The following is an 18,329-nucleotide window of genomic DNA, read 5'->3' as shown; positions in this document are numbered from 1 at the left end:
TCTAGGCAGCAGCGAGCATTGATCCTACAAATGTCACACCTTGAGAAAAAAATTTCCATTATATACTGTGTAATGCCACCCAAAGATCTGCTTCATTAACGTTTGACATTCTGAAACATATGCTCCACAAAAATAGTGTTCCTGATAGCAGCTTCACTCCTAACTAAAACTATAATACCGAAATTTGAGACAAAGTAAAATGAAAATAAATTTGCATTAAATGAATGATTTGAAATTTACGAGACTGAAAACCAATGGGAATAAACAGAATGTATTATTTATTTATTTGGTAGAAACGAATCGCAACTAGTTACGAAATCTTTTATATATAAATCACGATGTATATATGTATGTATAACATCTCCTCCCAAACCCCTGAATCGATTTCAACCAAATTTGGCTCAGAAATAGCAGACCACACAAGTATCATGGCTGCGGTGTCTACAACTTTCTAGCTCCAATAGGAGTAGAGATACAGGCAAAAACGTGTTTTTCTAGCCCCTGACATATAGGCTACCCTGAACGAGATAATTGCTTTCTGGAAACAGTATCAGCCTGCCAAATCAAGCGGCTTTTTATGGCAGTCTACATGTCAGTGGCAGGAAACCGTTTTCTGAGTCCTGACATTTCGACCACCCTGGATGACACGTGTGTACTGTTGGAGTAATGCTTGTTTTATTGATCTGTTTTGTGTGGCTGTCTATACATCAGAGGAAAATAAATGATTTTCAAGCCTCTAATATGTGGCCTGCCCTGAATCTCAGGCTTGTTATGGGAACTTCATTGAACTGTGTTAGAAGACCAATGGGCGTGGCTGGGGACAGGTTGAGGTGGATAGATTGACAGAGCGAGGAGGAAGAGGAGATAGTGAGAAGAGGAGGGGGGACACATGAGGTAGGTGGAGGTTTAGGATGGATGGAGGTGGAATATGATGGAGTTGGACACAGAGATGGAAAGGAGGATTTGTTCAGAGGGATGGGGGAAGAAGATATGGTCAGAGAGAAGGAGTGGAGGAAATGGACAAAGGGAGGCAAGGAGGAATGAAGAGATAGAGAGAGTGGAGAGGAGTAGATAGATGGGAGAATGAGTTGGGCAGACAGAGGGAAGAAGAAGAGGGTACAGGAGGAGGTGTGTTCAATATATGTGACAAATGAATATGAAAGCAAAGCAGCAGGGAAAAGGCTAATAATTATGCAAATGGATAAAATTCGTCATCCTGAAAAGTTTTCCTCCATTTGTATCAACAAAGATAACCGAATATAGAAAATCAAAAAACAACGCATAAAATAGTTCATACATTTTTTCTATTAGACAGACAAATTCATCCACGCTAATGGTATACAGTATAATTTTTGTCAGACATGCATGGTTTCAAGTTGTTGTGCTTTCTCCTGTGGTCAACACGGTTGCATAGACGGTCATCGAAACGAAAAGCGGCACTGATGCTACGTATACACGTAAAGAGAGAAGAATATTAAGACATTCAGCCGAAACACGATACCCTTCTTTCTTGTTGTTGCGTTTTTGAAAGCAGTAGAAGCCATAGGGCAATCTTTTAAAATTGTGATGATTTTCATCGGAGCAATTCATTTCTCAGGACAGCGACAAACTGAATCATTGGCGCCAAAGTCACAAATTTACACTGATGAACTGAAGAACGACATCAAAGCCTACGTGTACTATATACACAATAAAAATAATTTTCCTTGGCAAAAACTCCATACGAGTTAAGAGTGTTACTCGTAGTAAAAGGAAACAACAGATGAAACATTTCAACAACCACTGTTCAGCTATACCATACGCCTACGAGCGTGATTCACAGAACTTAGAGAACAGTTTTAGCATAAAATGTTTCTACTTAATTTTCAGAAAATTAATCTCTTCAGACGTAGCTAAGGTCTTCCATGACTCAAATTAATGTTATCGCTCTTCCGAGGGAGGGTGGCAGGTTTTGCTACTTCGCTTCTGCCCCCCTTGTTTATCACTGTCTCCCCTTCTTTATCACAGCAGCTGCTACCCCAACGATGGCATTTGTCTCAGAAGTTCCGTAGCTCTCTTTGCGAGTCCACAGTAGTTGATCTTGCCGTGCTTACTTGACAAGTTGACGCTAACAATTAGTCAACATCCATAAGACTTTGGAGCTCCTAGTAACATGAGGAAAAGTAAAACGTTTCAATACACTATAACCTTATATCAGTTCGCATGTATTGTATACTAATGGACACGTCACAAGATTCAAAATTTCTCATCTCCGCTCTCTAACAAATTTCATTACTCTCATGATTTTCTTCCCCAGCGCATTTCGATTCTGCATCTGAGTTGGTTGATTTCCTATTGTATTTCGTTACTCTACTCATTGTCACTGTGTATGTGCCTACCGACGGAACTTTGGAATTAGTGCGAATGATAATAAGCAAATTAGTGCGCCTATTACTTCAAAGAAATGTTCTGTGACGTAAGTCATTTCTATCATAAATAAGAACAATGTTCACCTAGTATGGTCGGATCACGAGGTGTTGGTTGCCAGTGGAGTGTGGGGCACGATGCCCTGAGCGCCTGGGCAACACTTGTAGTGAAGTTCTACAAGAAAAACATACAGCGCCTCGTTGCTAGTGTGGTTAGTAGGCGAACGTTTGTAGTTCCGACTGTAGTTTCGGCACCAGCTGACATACCTACAAGCTATCGCGACTCCTCCTGGCCTGCGGATACCGCTAGTGTATTTTATTAATTAATGTAATACTTTTCTTCAAGTAATACGCACGGGGGTACACAAAGACAGGTGTCTTGGACCAAACATTTTTAGAACACACTAGCTGATTACCCATTGTTGCCTGGGTCTGTACTTATCCCAATCTTCTCTTAGTCGATCTCCTCCTTTCCCCTTTCTCTTTCCCTCTCTCTGCCCATCTCCCCAGCCTCATCTACACCCCACTCTCTGTCCATCTCCTCCTGCACCTCTCTCTATCAGCCTGCTCCTTCCCCTCTCTGTCCATCTGCTCCTTCACCCTCTTCAGCTGCTGTTCATTTCCTCCTCCCCTCTAAATCTATTCCTCCCTTCCGCCTCTCTCTGTCCATTTCCTCCTCCCCCTCTAAATCTGTTTCTTCCTTCCACCTCTGTCCATTTCCTCCTCCCCCTCTCTGTGACTATCTCTTCTTCCCCCTGTCTCCATCCACCTCTTCTTCTTTCTTTTCTCTGTCCATCTCCTCCTCTCCCCTCTCTCCATCTATTTCCTCCTTCCCCTCTCTGTGCCTGTCTCTTCCTCCTCCTGCCTCTGTCCACCTCTTCTTTCTTCTCCTCCTCCCCCCTCTCTCTAACCATTTCCCTTCATCCTCACTCTATCCATCTCCCTCTCCCCCTTATCTGTTCCTATCTCCTCCTTGCTCCTCACTGTCTATCCATCTCCTCCTTCCCACTTTCTTCTCCACGTTGCCACTTTCACCCTAATGAGAGGCTGGTGATTCTTACCCCCACACTGTTTCTTTCAGACTGTAACTAATAGGTGTACTAAATTAGTTTGAAATCATTCGAGGGGCTTAGGATTAGCTTTTTACCCATGACCTTGCCCGAGTACGCACACGTCAAATACAGTTCACGTATACTTAACATATTTCACACGTATTTGTCTACGTATTTAACTTGCATCGCTAGCAAATTTGGTCCTAGAGTTTCATTTTCACGCGACTCAATGTTTACAACTTGTATCTCCGGAACTCCTCGTATGTGCTATACAGTGATATAATTTTGCAGGTACATCCTGTGTTATATGTCTACTGTCTGCGAAAAGTGTTGCGAATAGAGTTAGTAACAACGAAGTAATAAATGATGCGGAAGCTTTTCGCGCGACTCAGTGTTTATGACGTCATATCTCTTGAACTATGCGTCATATAATGATATATTTTTTCTGGCACATTCAGTGCTATATGTGAATATTGTCTGCAAAACGTGCCGTGCATACATTTAGTAGTAAAGGAGCAATAAATTAACACGTCGTACTTCATGCGGCAGTTTTACTACATGAAAGCAAAAACGTAGTAAGCGGTAAACTTCTTTCCTATCATCATTTTGTGGTGGTCGTTAGTGAGAAAAGGTTTTGTAGGTGATTTAAATTGTGAGTAAAGTTCTTTGCACGACCATAAGTACTCACATTTCAAATGCTGGATGACTAAACTCATGGATTTGACAAATGTGGCAGCGCTGTAAACTTAGAGTAGGAGTTGTCGAGGGCGGTGGCCGCGTACCGGGGTTAACAAGTGAGTGGGTGTTACAGGGCATGAGAAGGCATACCATATTTACGATTAAATACAGGATTAATTTCTAGAGCGCAACTGAAAACCGATTGTTGCGCCCAATTAGAATTTCTGTTAACTAATGGATTCGTTCTGAAACTTTACGATATGTACTCTGATAATTCATGTAATCCCAACATTCTACTAAAATGCAGCATAGATCGTAGTTTCGTGAATAGGGTGACGCGGTTGTTAGCACACTGGACTCGTTTTCGTGAGGACGACGGTTCAAATCCCCTTCCAGTCACCCAGATTTAAGTCGTCCGCAATTTCCCCAAATCACCCTAGCAAATGACGAGATGGTTCCTTTGAAAAGGGCACGACCGATTTCCTTCTCCGTCCTTTAGTAATCAGAGTTTGCCGTCGGTCTCAAATGATCACACTGTTGAAGGGACGGTATCTAACGGATCAGCTTACTCGTTTCTCAATACTCGTAAAAGGCTTCATGTTCATTGCTCAACGATAAACGTGTGAGGCGCGCCATACGTAATCACATAAATGTTATAAACAAGGAATCTTTCCAGAATGAATCTTCCACTCTGCGACAAAGTCTGCTCAGTTTTGAAACTACAATGTTCGAGTCCACATTCTTCACACAGTTTTAATTTGCCGACAAGTACAAAATTAGGAACACCTGATAATGGCTTGGCGTTACCGAATGCATAGCGTTAAAAATTTACACTTTACTTTTACAGCAGTAGTGCGTTTGCAGACTTACAACACTTTCAAGTGCCGACAACGTAAATACACGGGACAATATCCAAAACGATTCTGGTTCATGGATTTAAGCAGCACTGTTTCTTAAGTTCATTGTGTTGTCTTACTAAACCACAGTTACTGGAAACGCAAGTAAATGCTGACGCACACTTAAAATGTATTTTGTTGTCTTGGGGGACTACATTCACCCCATGGATTCTAACGTACGTAATACTGGTGAAAGAGAGAAGAAATAAATACGGCAGATGATATTTGTAGTACTTTTCACACATTCGTGTGTGACATCTGCCGTGATTATGAAGTGCCCTGTATCTTCTAATATGAGAACCTATGCGAGGCTTATCCCTAAGGTGGTTATCCAAATCTATGCTTAGGTTTTAGCAAGCATTCCCACTCACTGCTTGCAGACAGTTACTTCTGCTCTCTAGCAGTATTCGCTATTAAATTACAGTTCTTATACGTAAGCTCTTATTGTACATTTAACTGGTTCCATATGGACAGATAAACTGCCTGTCAAAAATTGAAACATTCATAAGAGGAGAGGTAAATGCAACGTCAATTCGGAGGGTTGAGATGGTATGTGATATTATTTCAGTGATTAGAAAATCGAGTCAAATTTACAAAGAGCTTGACAGTATGAATCCACTTATCAGTATGATGTTGCACCCACTCTTTGGCCTGGATGCACGCGTTAAATCGTATGGCAAGGTTGTCATAAAACCATTATATCTTGTACTGAGGCCAGCTGGCCCACAACTATACCAATCGGTCCTCGACATCATGGAACTAGCACCGGGACGCAGCTGAAGTTCGAGTTGGTCGTCCACATGTTCTATCGGGAACATATCTGGTGATTTTGGTGGCGACAGTACTTCAGTATGTCGCAGGCGGTTTCTAAAGACACGTGCCATGTGTGAACAGCCAATCCTGCGCTGAAAGATGGCGCAACCATACCATTGCATGGGTAACTGGTACATGAAGACGCTTCATTGTTTACTTTATTCGTTTAATCTGATCTGATTAGGTTCATCAAGCCCTCACTTACATCGGATCAGAGTTTCACACATAAAGTACCTTTTTACATCATAGTTACCTAAGAAATAACAATTTTAATGTAATAAATAGTATTAAAATGATTTGAATGTATGTAGTGACAAAGTGAGTAAATAATAATTACTATGAACTGGCTCTACTTTTACTGATACAGGCTGCCTCTAATAGTGGTAATAGTAACAATAATAAAAAATCTACATCTACATTTATACTCCGCAAGCCAACCAACGGTGTGTGGCGGAGGGCACTTTACGTGCCACTGTCATTACCTCCCTTTCCTGTTCCAGTCGCGTATGGTTCGCGGGAAGAACGACTGTCTGAAAGCCTCCGTGCGCGCTCTAATCTCTCTAATTTTACATTCGTGATCTCCTCGGGAGGTATAAGTAGGGGGAAGCAATATATTCGATACCTCATCCAGAAACGCACCCTCTCGAAACCTGACGAGCAAGCTACACCGCGATGCAGAGCGCCTCTCTTGCAGAGTCTGCCACTTGAGTTTATTAAACATCTCCGTAACGCTATCACGGTTACGAAATAACCCTGTGACGAAACGCGCCGCTCTTCTTTGGATCTTCTCTATCTCCTCCGTCAGACCGATCTGGTACGGATCCCACACTGATGAGCAATACTCAAGTATAGGTCGAACGAGTGTTTTGTAAGCCACCTCCTTTGTTGATGGACTACATTTTCTAAGCACTCTCCCAATGAATCTCAACCTGGTACCCGCCTTACCAACAATTAATTTTATATGATCATTCCACTTCAAATCGTTCCGCACGCATACTCCCAGATATTTTACAGAAGTAACTGCTACCAGTGTTTGTTCCGGTATCATATAATCATACAATAAAGGATCCTTCTTCCTATGTATTCGCAATACATTACATTTGTCTATGTTAATGGACAGTTGCCACTCCCTGCACCAAGTGCCTATCCGCTGCAGATCTTCCTGCATTTCGCTACAATTTTCTAATGCTGCAACTTCTCTGTATACTACAGCATCATCCGCGAAAAGCCGCATGGAACTTCCGACACTATCTACTAGGTCATTTATATATATTGTGAAAAGCAAGGAACTGCAGTGCGGTCTTCCTCTGTGAAACAGCTTTGGAGAAAGGTGTTTAGTATTTCAGCTTTGCGCGTGTCATCCTCTGTTTCAATGCCATCATCATCCCGTAGTTTCTGGATATGCTGTTCCGAGCCACTTACTGATTTAACGTAAGACCAGAACTTCCTAGGATTTTCTGTCAAGTCGGTACATAGAATTTTACTTTCGAATTCACTGAACGCTTCACGCATAGCTGTCCTTACGCTAACTTTGACATCGTTTAGCTTCTGTTTGTCTGAGAGGTTTTGGCTGCGTTTAAACTTGGAGTGGAGCTCTCTTTGCTTTCGCAGTAGTTTCCTAACTTTGTTGTTGTACCACGGTGGGTTTTTCCCGTCCCTCACAGTTTTACTCGGCACGCATTTTACGATTGCCTTGAACTTTTTCCATAAACACTCAACATTGTCAGTGTCGGAACAGAAATTTTCGTTTTGATCTGTTAGGTAGTCTGAAATCTGCCTTCTATTACTCTTGCTAAACAGATAAACCTTCCTCCCTTTTTTTATATTTCTATTAACTTCCATATTCAGGGATGCTGCAACGGCTTTATGATCACTGATTCCCTGTTCTGTACGTACAGAGTCGAAAAGTTCGGGTCTGTTTGTTATCAGTAGGTCCAAGATGTTATCTCCACGAGTCGGTTCTCTGTTTAATTGCTCGAGGTAATTTTCGGATAGTGCACTCAGTATAATGTCACTCGATGCTCTGTCCCTACCACCGGTCCTAAACATCTGAGTGTCCCAGTCTATATCTGGTAAATTGAAATCTCCACCTAAGACTATAACATGCTGAGAAAATTTATGTGAAATGTATTCCAAATTTTCTCTCAGTTGTTCTGCCACTAATGCTGCTGAGTCGGGAGGTCGGTAAAAGGAGCCAATTATTAACCTAGTTCGGTTGTTGAGTGTAACCTCCACCCATAATAATTCACAGGAACTATCCACTTCTACTTCACTACAGGATAAACTACTACTAACAGCGACGAACACTCCACCACCGGTTGCATGCAATCTATCCTTTCTAAACACCATCTGTACCTTCGTAAAAATTTCGGCAGAATTTATCTCTGGCTTAAGCCAGCTTTCTGTACCTACAACGATTTCAGCTTCGGTGCTTTCTATCAGCGCTTGAAGTTCTGGTACTTTACCAACGCAGCTTCGACAGTTGACAATTACAATACCGATTGCTGCTTGGTCCCCGCATGTCCTGACTTTGCCCCGCACCCGTTGAGGCTGTTGCCCTTTCTGTACTTGCCCAAGGCCATCTAACCTAAAAAACGCCCAGCCCACGCCACACAACCCCTGCTACCCGTGTAGCCGGTTGTTGCGTGTAGTGGACTCCTGACCTATCCAGCGGAACCCGAAACCCCACCACCCTATGGCGCAAGTCGAGGAATCTGCAGCCCACACGGCCGCAGAACCGTCTCAGCCTTTGATTCAGACCCTCCACTCGGCTCTGTGCCAAAGGTCCGCAGTCAGTCCTGTCGACGATGCTGCAGATGGTGAGCTCTGCTTTCATCCCGCTAGCGAGACTGGCTGTCTTCACCAAATCAGATAGCCGCCGGAAGCCAGAGAGGATTTCCTCCGATCCATAGCGACACACATCATTGGTGCCGACATGAGCGACCACCTGCAGATGGGTGCGCCCTGTACCCTTCATGGCATCCGGAAGGACCCTTTCCACATCTGGAATGACTCCCCCCGGTATGCACACGGAGTGCACATTGGTTTTCTTCCCCTCTCTTGTTGCCATTTCCCTAAGGGGCCCCATTACGCGTTGATAATAATAATAACAATAATGACAGTGACGTATATAGATGTACAAAACAGATGTTTTCTGGTACAGAGACTTCTGAGGAAAGGAAAATTTTAGGACACCGCGCCAGCTAAAAGTACTGAGAAAAGAGGAAGATATGATTGGAAATGCAGAATGTTGCAGGCAGAACATTAGCTGTTACCGCATTGCGGGTACAGATGTGAAGGGACTACAATGTGCTTGGTGCACAATACGGCTACGCTCCCTTGTGGTTGTCACTCGGGGTAGACCGAAACCTTGACTATCAGCATGCCTGCCCTCACGTTCCTGACCAATTCACTATCGGGCCACTGTCACATCCGTATGCCCCACACATCTGCATGTTTCATAATTCGAGCAGAAGGTCGTGGGATCCACAATGAGACCCCTTTCAAGCACTGACAGATGCTGATAGCACTGCGTCACACTACTAAGTGGCATCTCCGTGTCCTTCACAGCAGTCATTTTATATCTGACGCTGTTTGCGCCCCTTATATACCCTACCAGGCATGGTAACAGTATTAAACACAAACAGCTGTGTTCCGTTCTATTACAGGAACTGAAATTCTACTCATTTATCTATCCACCACTGGTGTGTACGTGTACGAAGTTACATAGACGTGTCTTCTGGGCGCTTCAGTTCCTTACATCAGGCGTTGTATGTTGCTTTTAACAACGAAAGTGAAGGGGAGAATGAGGGAGGGATGGGAGAGAATGTAGCAGATTTCGAACAGGATATGGTGATAACTGCCAAGGAATGGAAAGTTATAGCTTCGAATATGAGTTGTAAAGTAAATTTTGTTAGCCAAGAGCACGTTGATTCTGACCGCGGCCACGCGTGAGATTTAGTGGAACACGACGGCATCTCAGAGGAGGGGACGAAGCAACGTCCCAAGAGATGAAAATTGTCTTAGCATTACATCTGTAAAAAGAACAATGGAAGAATATCAAACGGTTGTAACTATCCCACGCATGAGAAAGAGATGACTGCCTCAAATACAGAGTATTTCAAAATGAATATACGGGTTGTAAGGCTTTGTAGCATTTATTACATTCAGTTTACGATTATAAATAATATAACAAATCAAAGGGAACGCATTTTTCCGAAAAGTGTTGAATGTGAGCACCACTCGTCACACATGGAGTCGATAGGAAGGTTCTTCTCAAACCTTGGTCAATATTTCTGGAGTCATTGTTGCTAAAATGCTGTTCCTGAAGTCGGGTGGATCAGCTGTGAGCGGAGGCACATACACGTGATCCCTTAAGAACTCCCAAAGGTAAAAATGGCATGGCGTGAGATCGTGTGTGAACGTGGAGGTCATGTGAAACAATCTATGTCATCCGGCCCTTGCGGCAAATCCAGCTCTCGGGTAGAACGTTATTTAACCAATTGCGTATGTCTATATCTACACTACTGGCCATAAAAATTGCTACACCAAGAAGAAATGCAGATGATCAACGGATGTTCATTGGACAGATATATTACACTAGAACTGACGTGTGACTACATTTTCACGAAGTTTGGGTGCACAGATCCTGAGAAATCATTACGCAGGACAACCACCTCTGGCCGTAATAACAGCCTTGATAAGTCTGGGCATTGAGTCAAACAGAGCTTGGATGGCATGTACAGGTACAGCTGCCCATGAAGCTTCAACACGATACCACAGTTCATCAAGAGTAGTGACTCACGTATTGTGATGAGTCAGTTGCTCAGCCATCATTAACCAGACATTTTCAATTGGTGAGAGATCTGGAGAATGTGCTGGCCAGGACAGCAGTCGAACATTTTCTGTATCCAGAAAGGCCCGGACACGACCTGCAACATGCGGTCGTGCATTATCCTTCTGAAATGTAAGGTTCGCAGGGATCGAAAAAAGGGTAGAGCATCTGGAATGTAACGTCCTCTGTTCAAAGTGCCACCGGCCGGAGTGGCCGTGCGGTTCTGGGCGCATGTTCGAATCCTGTCTCGGGCATGGGTGTGTGTGATGTCCTTAGGATAGTTAGGTTTAATTAGTTCTAAGTTCTAGGCGACTGATGACCTCAGAAGTTAAGTCGCATAGTGCTTAGAGCCATTTGAACCAATTTTTCAAAGTGCCGTCAATGCGAACAAGAGGTGACTGAGACGTGTAACCAATAGCACCCCATACCATCACGCCAGGTGATACGACAGTATGGCGATGACGAATACACACTTCCAATGTGCGTTCACCGCGATGACGCCAAACACGGATGCGACCATCATGATGCTGTAAACAGAACCTGGATTCATCTGAAAAACTGACGTTTTGCCATTCGTGCACCCACGTTCGTCGTTGAGTACACCATCGCAGCGCTCCTGTCTTTGATGCAGCGTCAAGGGTAACCGCAGTCATGATCTCCAAGCTGATAGTCCATGCTGCTGCAAACATCGTCGAACTGTTGGTGCAGATGGTTGTTGTCTTGCAAACGTCCCCATCTGTTGACTCAGGGATCGAGACGTGGGTGCAGGATCCGTTACAGCCATGCGGATAAGATGCCTGTCATTTCGACTGCTAGTGATACGAGGCCGTTGGGATCCAGCACGGTGTTCCGTATTACCCTCCTGAACCCACCGATTCCATATTCTGCTAACACTCATTGGATCTCGACCAACGCGAGCAGCAATGTCGCTATAGGATAAACCGCAATCGCGATAGGCTACAATCCGACCTTTATCGGAAACGTGATGGTATGCATTTCTCCTCCTTACACGAGGCATCACAACAACGTTTCACAAGGCAACGCCGGTCAACTGCTGATTGTGTATGAGAAATCGTTTGGAAACTTTCCTCATGTCTGCATGTCGTAGGTGTCGCCACCGGCGCCACCCTTGTGTGAATGCTCTGAAAAGCTAATCATTTGCATATGACAGCATCTTCTTCCTGTCGGTTAAATTTCGTATCTGTAGCACGTCATCTTCGTGGTGTAGCAATTTTAATGACCAGTAGTGTACACCTACCCCAGTCACTTTGCAAATCACACTTAAATGTCTGGTAGAGTGTTCATCGAACCACCTTCACAGTAATTCTCTATTATTCCAATATTGAACAGCGCGCGGAAAGAACGAACACCTGAATCCTTCAGTGCGAGCTCTGATTTCTCCGATTTTATTATGATGATCGTTTCTCCCTGGCGTCAACAAAATATTTTCGCATTCCAAGGAGAAAGTTGGTGATTGAAGTTTCGTGAGAAAATTCCGCCGCAAGGAAAAATACCTTTGTTTTAATGATGTCCATACCATATCCTGTATCATGTCAGTGATACTCTCTCCACTATTCCGCAATAATACAAAACGTGCTGCCCTTCCTTGAACTTTCTCCATGTACTCCGTTAATCCCATCTGGTACGGATCCCAGACCGTACAGCAGTACTTCAAAAGAGGCAGGCAACTGAAGTGTACGCAGGCTCTTTAGTAGATCTGTTACATTTTCCAAGTATTCTGCCAACAAACCGCAGTCTTTGGTTTGACTTCCCCACAACATTTTTTATGTGTTTCTTCCAATTTACGTTGTTCGTAATTGTAATTCCTAGGTATTTAGCTGAATTTACGGCCTTTAGGTTTGACTGATTTATCGTGTAACCGAAGTTTAACGACTCCTTTTAGCACATATGGATGACCTCATACTTTTCGTTATTTATGGTCAATTGCCAGTTTTCGCACCATTCGCATATCTTTTCTAAATCGTTATACAATTTGTTTTGATCTTCTGATGACTTTATTAGTCGATAAACGACACCATCATCTACAAACAACCTAAGACGGCTTGTCAGTTTGTCTCCCAAATCGTTTATATAGATAAGGAACAGCAAAGGACCTATAACACTACCCTGGGGAACGTCAGAAATCTCTTCTCTTTTACTCAATGAATTTCCGTCAGTTACTACGAACTTTGACCTCTCTGACAAGAACTCACGAATCCAGACACGTAACTGATGCGACATTCCATAAGCACGCAATTTCACTATAGATTGCTTGTGTGGGACAGTGTCAAAAAGCCTCCTGGAATTCTAGAAATGCGGAATCAGTTTGATATCCCTTGCCAATTGTACTCAACATTTCGTGTGTGAAAATATCTAGCTGTATTTCACAAGATGATGTTTTCTACATCTGTATTGACTGTGTGTCAATATACCGTTCTCTTCTAGGTAATTCATAATGTTCGAACAGAGTATATGTTCCAAAATCTTGCTGCATGTCGACGTTAATTATACAGGCCTGTAATTTAGTGGATTAGTCCTACTACCTTTCTTGTATATTGTTGTGACTTGTGCAACTTCCCAGTCTTTGGGTAGGGATATTTGGTCGAGCGAACGGTTGTATATGATTGTTAACTATCGAGCTATTGCATCAGCATACTGTGAAAGGAACCTAATCGGTATGCATTCTGGCCCGGAAGACTTGCTTTGATTAAGTGATTTAAGTTGCTTCACTATTCTGAGGATATCTACTTCTAAGTTACTAATGTTAGCAGGTGTACTTGATTCGAATTCTGGACGTTTTGGTGAAGGAATTTCGGAAGGCTGTATTTAGTAATTCTGCTTTGGCAGCATTATTTTCGATAGTATTTCCATTGCTATCGCGCAGAGAAGGCATTGATTGTGTCTTGCCGCTAACATACTTTACATACGACCAGAATCTCTTTGGATTTTCTTCCAGATTTCGAGAGAAAGTTTCGTTGTGGAAACTGTCTTAAGCATCTCGCATTAAAAGTCTGCACTAAATTTCGAGCTTCTTGAAAGGTCGGCTGTTTTTGAGACTTTGCGTTCGTTTAAATTTGGCATACCATTTTCGTTGTTTCTGCAACAGTGTTGTGTACGAAGGGGGACCAGCTCCGTCGTTTCCTAATTTATTTGGTATAAATCAATTGCTGTCCACACTATTTCTTTGGATTCAAGCCACATCTGGACTACACTTACGTTGTTAATTTGAAAGGGGTGGAGATTGTCTCTCAGGGAGACGTCAAGAGAATTTTTATCTAAATGATAATTAATTTAAACCCACAGCTGCCGACAGGTGTTGCTGACATACCTTGATGATGACAGCTGAAAATGAGTGCCCCGACCGGGACTCGAACCCGGGATCTCCTGCTTACATGGCAGATCCCCTGAGGACACAGATGAATAGCAGGAGATCCCGAGTTCGAGACCCGGTGGGGGCACACATTTTCAGCTGTCCCTATCAAGGTATGTCAACAACACCTGTCTGCAGCTGAGGGTTTCAATTAATTATCATTTATTCTCGAGTAGCTGCATGGTCATCAATGGTATCAGTTCTTTTGAGAACAGTTACTATCTTCATATATAGTTAAATGGCTACCCGGCCATTGAAGTTCGTTTGTGCGAGTGCGCACAGGTGTCCCGTACTCTTACGGGAATCGTAAAAAAAAAAAAAAGTGTGTGAAATGTTATGGGACTTAACTGCTAAGGTTATCATCTCCTAAGCTTACACACTACTTAACCTAAATTATCCTAAGGACAAACACACACACCCATGCCCGAAGGAGGACTCGAACCTACGCCGGGACCAGCCGCACAGTCCATGGCTGGAGCGCCTAGACCGCTCCGCTAATCCTGCGCCGCGGGAATCGTCAACTTAAGTGGTCGCGAGTAACGAGTGGATGGGCAAAGTATGTATTAGAAACATTACGTATGTAGATTGTGGACAGTTGGGAATGTGGGTCTCACGGGAAGCGTGCAAGGGATAAGTCCTTGCAGTCGCAAGGCGGGCTGAGGCAGTCCGAAGTTTATTTTTTGAGATGTATTTTCCACATTTCTCAGAGATTCTCGCGAGCTTTGTCGTCGTCGTCGTCGTCGTCGTCGTCGTCGCCGCCGCCGCTTCAGCAGAAGTATCAAATCGCCATCATAGCAAATGCGGCTAGGGACGCCCTGCCTTTGATTCCGAATGTACGAAGTGTGTGGTCCTGATTCCCAATCTCTGCCGGGACGGTAGCTCAGCGTGTTCGGTCAGAGGGTTAGCTACCCTCCGTAATAAAAAAAGCTGAGTGAACGGATCAATTAAGAACCTGAACGGGTGTCATCGGATGTCCGCCCCAACAAATTCTACGAACAATATAGAAAAAAATGAGATCAACTAAAAAAAAAAAAAAATTGATAGAGCATCTGCCATTTAAGCAGGAGATCGCGGGTTCGAGTCCCGGTCGGGGCACACATTTTCAGCTGTCCCTATCAAGGTATGTCAACAACAACTGTCGGCAGCTGAGGGTTTCAATTAATTATTATTTATTCCAGAGTAGCTGCATGGTCATCAATGGTATCTGTTCGTTCGAGAATAGTTACTATCTTCATATATATAATTTTTGTCTGCTCCTTTGAATGGGCATATTTTTCTTTTATTTCTGGAGAATTTGGGTGTTACAATATTCAGTCTCGCTACGACAATTCTGTGTTCATTGATTCCTGTATCCGTTTTAATGCTCTTTATTAGCTCGTGATTATTTGTTGCTAAGAGGTCAAGTGTGTTTTCATAAGCGTTTACTATTCGCGTGGGCACATGAACTAACTGTTCGAAATAATTTTCGGAGAATGCGTTCGGCACAATTTCGGATGATATTTTATGCGTACCTTCAGATTTAAAGATGTGTTTTTGCCTGTATATCGAGGGTAAATTAACGTCACCACTAACTATCATTGTATGAGTCGGATATGTTTGAAATTAAACTCAAGTTTTCCTTGAACCTTTCAGCAATTATATCATCTGACTTGGGAGGTCGTTAAAAGGATCCAATTACTATTTTATTTCGGTTGCCATAAATGACCGCTGTCCATTCTAACTCACAGGAATTATCTACCTGAATTTCGCTTCAAGATAAACTACTTCTAACTACAACAAACACGCCATCGCTACATGTGTCAGCCTATCCTTTCGGAACACCGTTAGGTTCTTCGCAAAAATTTCTGCTGAACTTATCTCTGGCTTTAGCCAGCTGTCAGTGCCTATAACGATTTGAGCATCAGTGCTTTCTATTAGCACTTGGAGCTCTGGTACGTTCCCAACACAGCTATGACAATTTACAACTGTTATACCGATGGTTCCTGCATCTTCGTTCTCCCTGTGCTCGATCTGAACCCTTTGAGACTGAATCCCTTTTTGTGTTTCCTGGAGACCCTCTAATTTAGTCCACGCCACAAAGCCTCTGCTACCCTGTGTGCATTGTACCCTGACCTATTAGTCAGAACCCGAAACCCGATCATCCAATGGCGCACGTCGAGGAATCTGCAGCCTGCAAGATCGCAGAATCGTCTGAGCCTCTGATTCAGACTCTCCACTTGGCTTTATGCCATGTCCGCAATCCTTCCTGTCGACTATGCTGCAAATGGTGCACTCTGCTTTCATCTTGCAAGCCTTTACCATTTCTGTTAGCCGCTCGAAACCAGAGAGCATCTCTTCCGACCCGAAGCGACACACATCACTGGCAACGACGTGAGCCACCACCTGCGGTTGGCTGCACCCTGTGCTCTTCATGGCATCCGGAAGGACCCGTTCCACGTCTGGAATGACACCACCTGGTATACGCACGGAGTGCACCGAGTTACGCCAGTGAGGGGGCGCACTATATCACTGCCAAGTAAAGTTCTGTGATTCAGCTGCTTCCAATTGCGGGAGGAAGCAAAGTTCCATCGCGTCAAGGAATGAAACACCATTGTAGTTGCTTAGCCGAAAAAGGAAGCCTGTAAACTTGCCGCTGGAATATGGTACAAAAAACATTCAATTTAGGGGAGTGTTGTTGCAGTTGTACCATCTCACGGGGGGTTTGCTGACCCCCAGATGCGCACATGATGTGTGTTCACATTTCCAATTAAGTGAAACATTCATTCATCACTGAAGACCAAACGGTCCAGAAAATCGTCACCATCAAGCAACAACACTGTGTTTGCGAAGTTGGCATGAAAACCATAGTCTGTATGCTCTAGACTGCGGCAGACTCTTAATGGAGGCCCTCGGACCTCATGTGGCCCAATGCAATTATCAACATGGGGCAAGAAGTAGGCATCTATCAAATGATCGGTAAAAGAAAATCCATAAAATTCCTTTGATGTAAAGTTATGATAAACTGAATATTTTCAACCAAAATCCCGCGACACGATGCTTAGCTCTCTTTCCTTTTCTTCTTTTTCTTCAGCTGTTATAATTATTTGTGTTAAGGATATTATTTTCGGCTCAAAAATCCTCTTCTTCTTCCAATGTGGCCCAGGTAAGCTAAAAGTTCGGACACCCATGGTTTAGAGCTTGTAATAACTGCAAATGATAAGGACGTTAGTGGAACTGCTAATTCACGACTAGCCTCCCGAAATGATTTCTTGGGGCTATGCGTGGAAGACTCTCACCACGTTCTTCAGTCACTCTAGCTTTGGTTCAAAACTGGTTCAAATGGTTCTAAGCACTATGGGACTTAACATCTGAGGTCATCAGTCCCCAACTCTTAGAACTACTTAAACCTAACTAACCTAACGACATCACACACATCCATGCGACAGTAGCAGCAGCGCGGTTCCGGACTGAAGCGCCTAGAACCACTCGGCCACAGTGGCCGGCAGTTGCTCTTTCGTTTGATATACTATTTATAATTGTAAGCTGAAGTAATAAAAGCTGCAGAACCTCAAAACACGTTTATTCATTCTAAAACACCCTCCGCTATAAAATATGAATCAGCGAGAAGCTCGGATATTCTATGATTTTAAATTTGAACATATACTGACGGAAAAAAAATCGCAGCACCAAAAAAATAATTGATGTAGACTAATGAAATTTCCTGAATACATTTCTCTAGGTAACATACATAAGTGATTAACATCGCAAGATCACCGGTTAAGGTAAGTGGGAGATAAGCTACTGCAAATATAAAATGCTGGTGCATTAATAACCAGTGTAACCGCCAGAAAATAAATGCAACGATGGAAACGTGGGTGTTGTACAGGTGCCAGATGCCAGTTTGTGGGCTGGAGTTCCATGCCTGTTGCACTTGGTCGGTCAACACAGGGACAGTAAATGCTGCTTGTGGATGACGCTGGAGCTGTCGCCCGATATTATCCCATACATGCTCGATGTAGGCTGATCTGGTACTCGAGCAGGAAAGGGAAATATGTCGACACTCTGTAGCGCATGCTGGGTTTGAGCCGTGCTGCGGCTCGCGTTGGTGCTGTTTGTAGGTTTCCGTCCTCTGTTGGAGGTCAGACCGTATCGTTTAGTTGAGATGGTTGCGGTTGTTTGTCTTCTTCTCGTCTTGACTGGCACCACTTGGTTTCGCAAGCGTTGCCTGTCCGCTCGTGGCAGCAGCGGCGGTTATCGACATGTAGTAATTGTGGCATATCTTTGGGGAGGCTTTGTGGTTCT

Source organism: Schistocerca piceifrons, chromosome 4 (genome assembly GCF_021461385.2).
Source record: "Schistocerca piceifrons isolate TAMUIC-IGC-003096 chromosome 4, iqSchPice1.1, whole genome shotgun sequence".
NCBI lineage: Eukaryota > Metazoa > Arthropoda > Insecta > Orthoptera > Acrididae > Schistocerca > Schistocerca piceifrons.
This window is presented reverse-complemented; position numbering follows the sequence as displayed.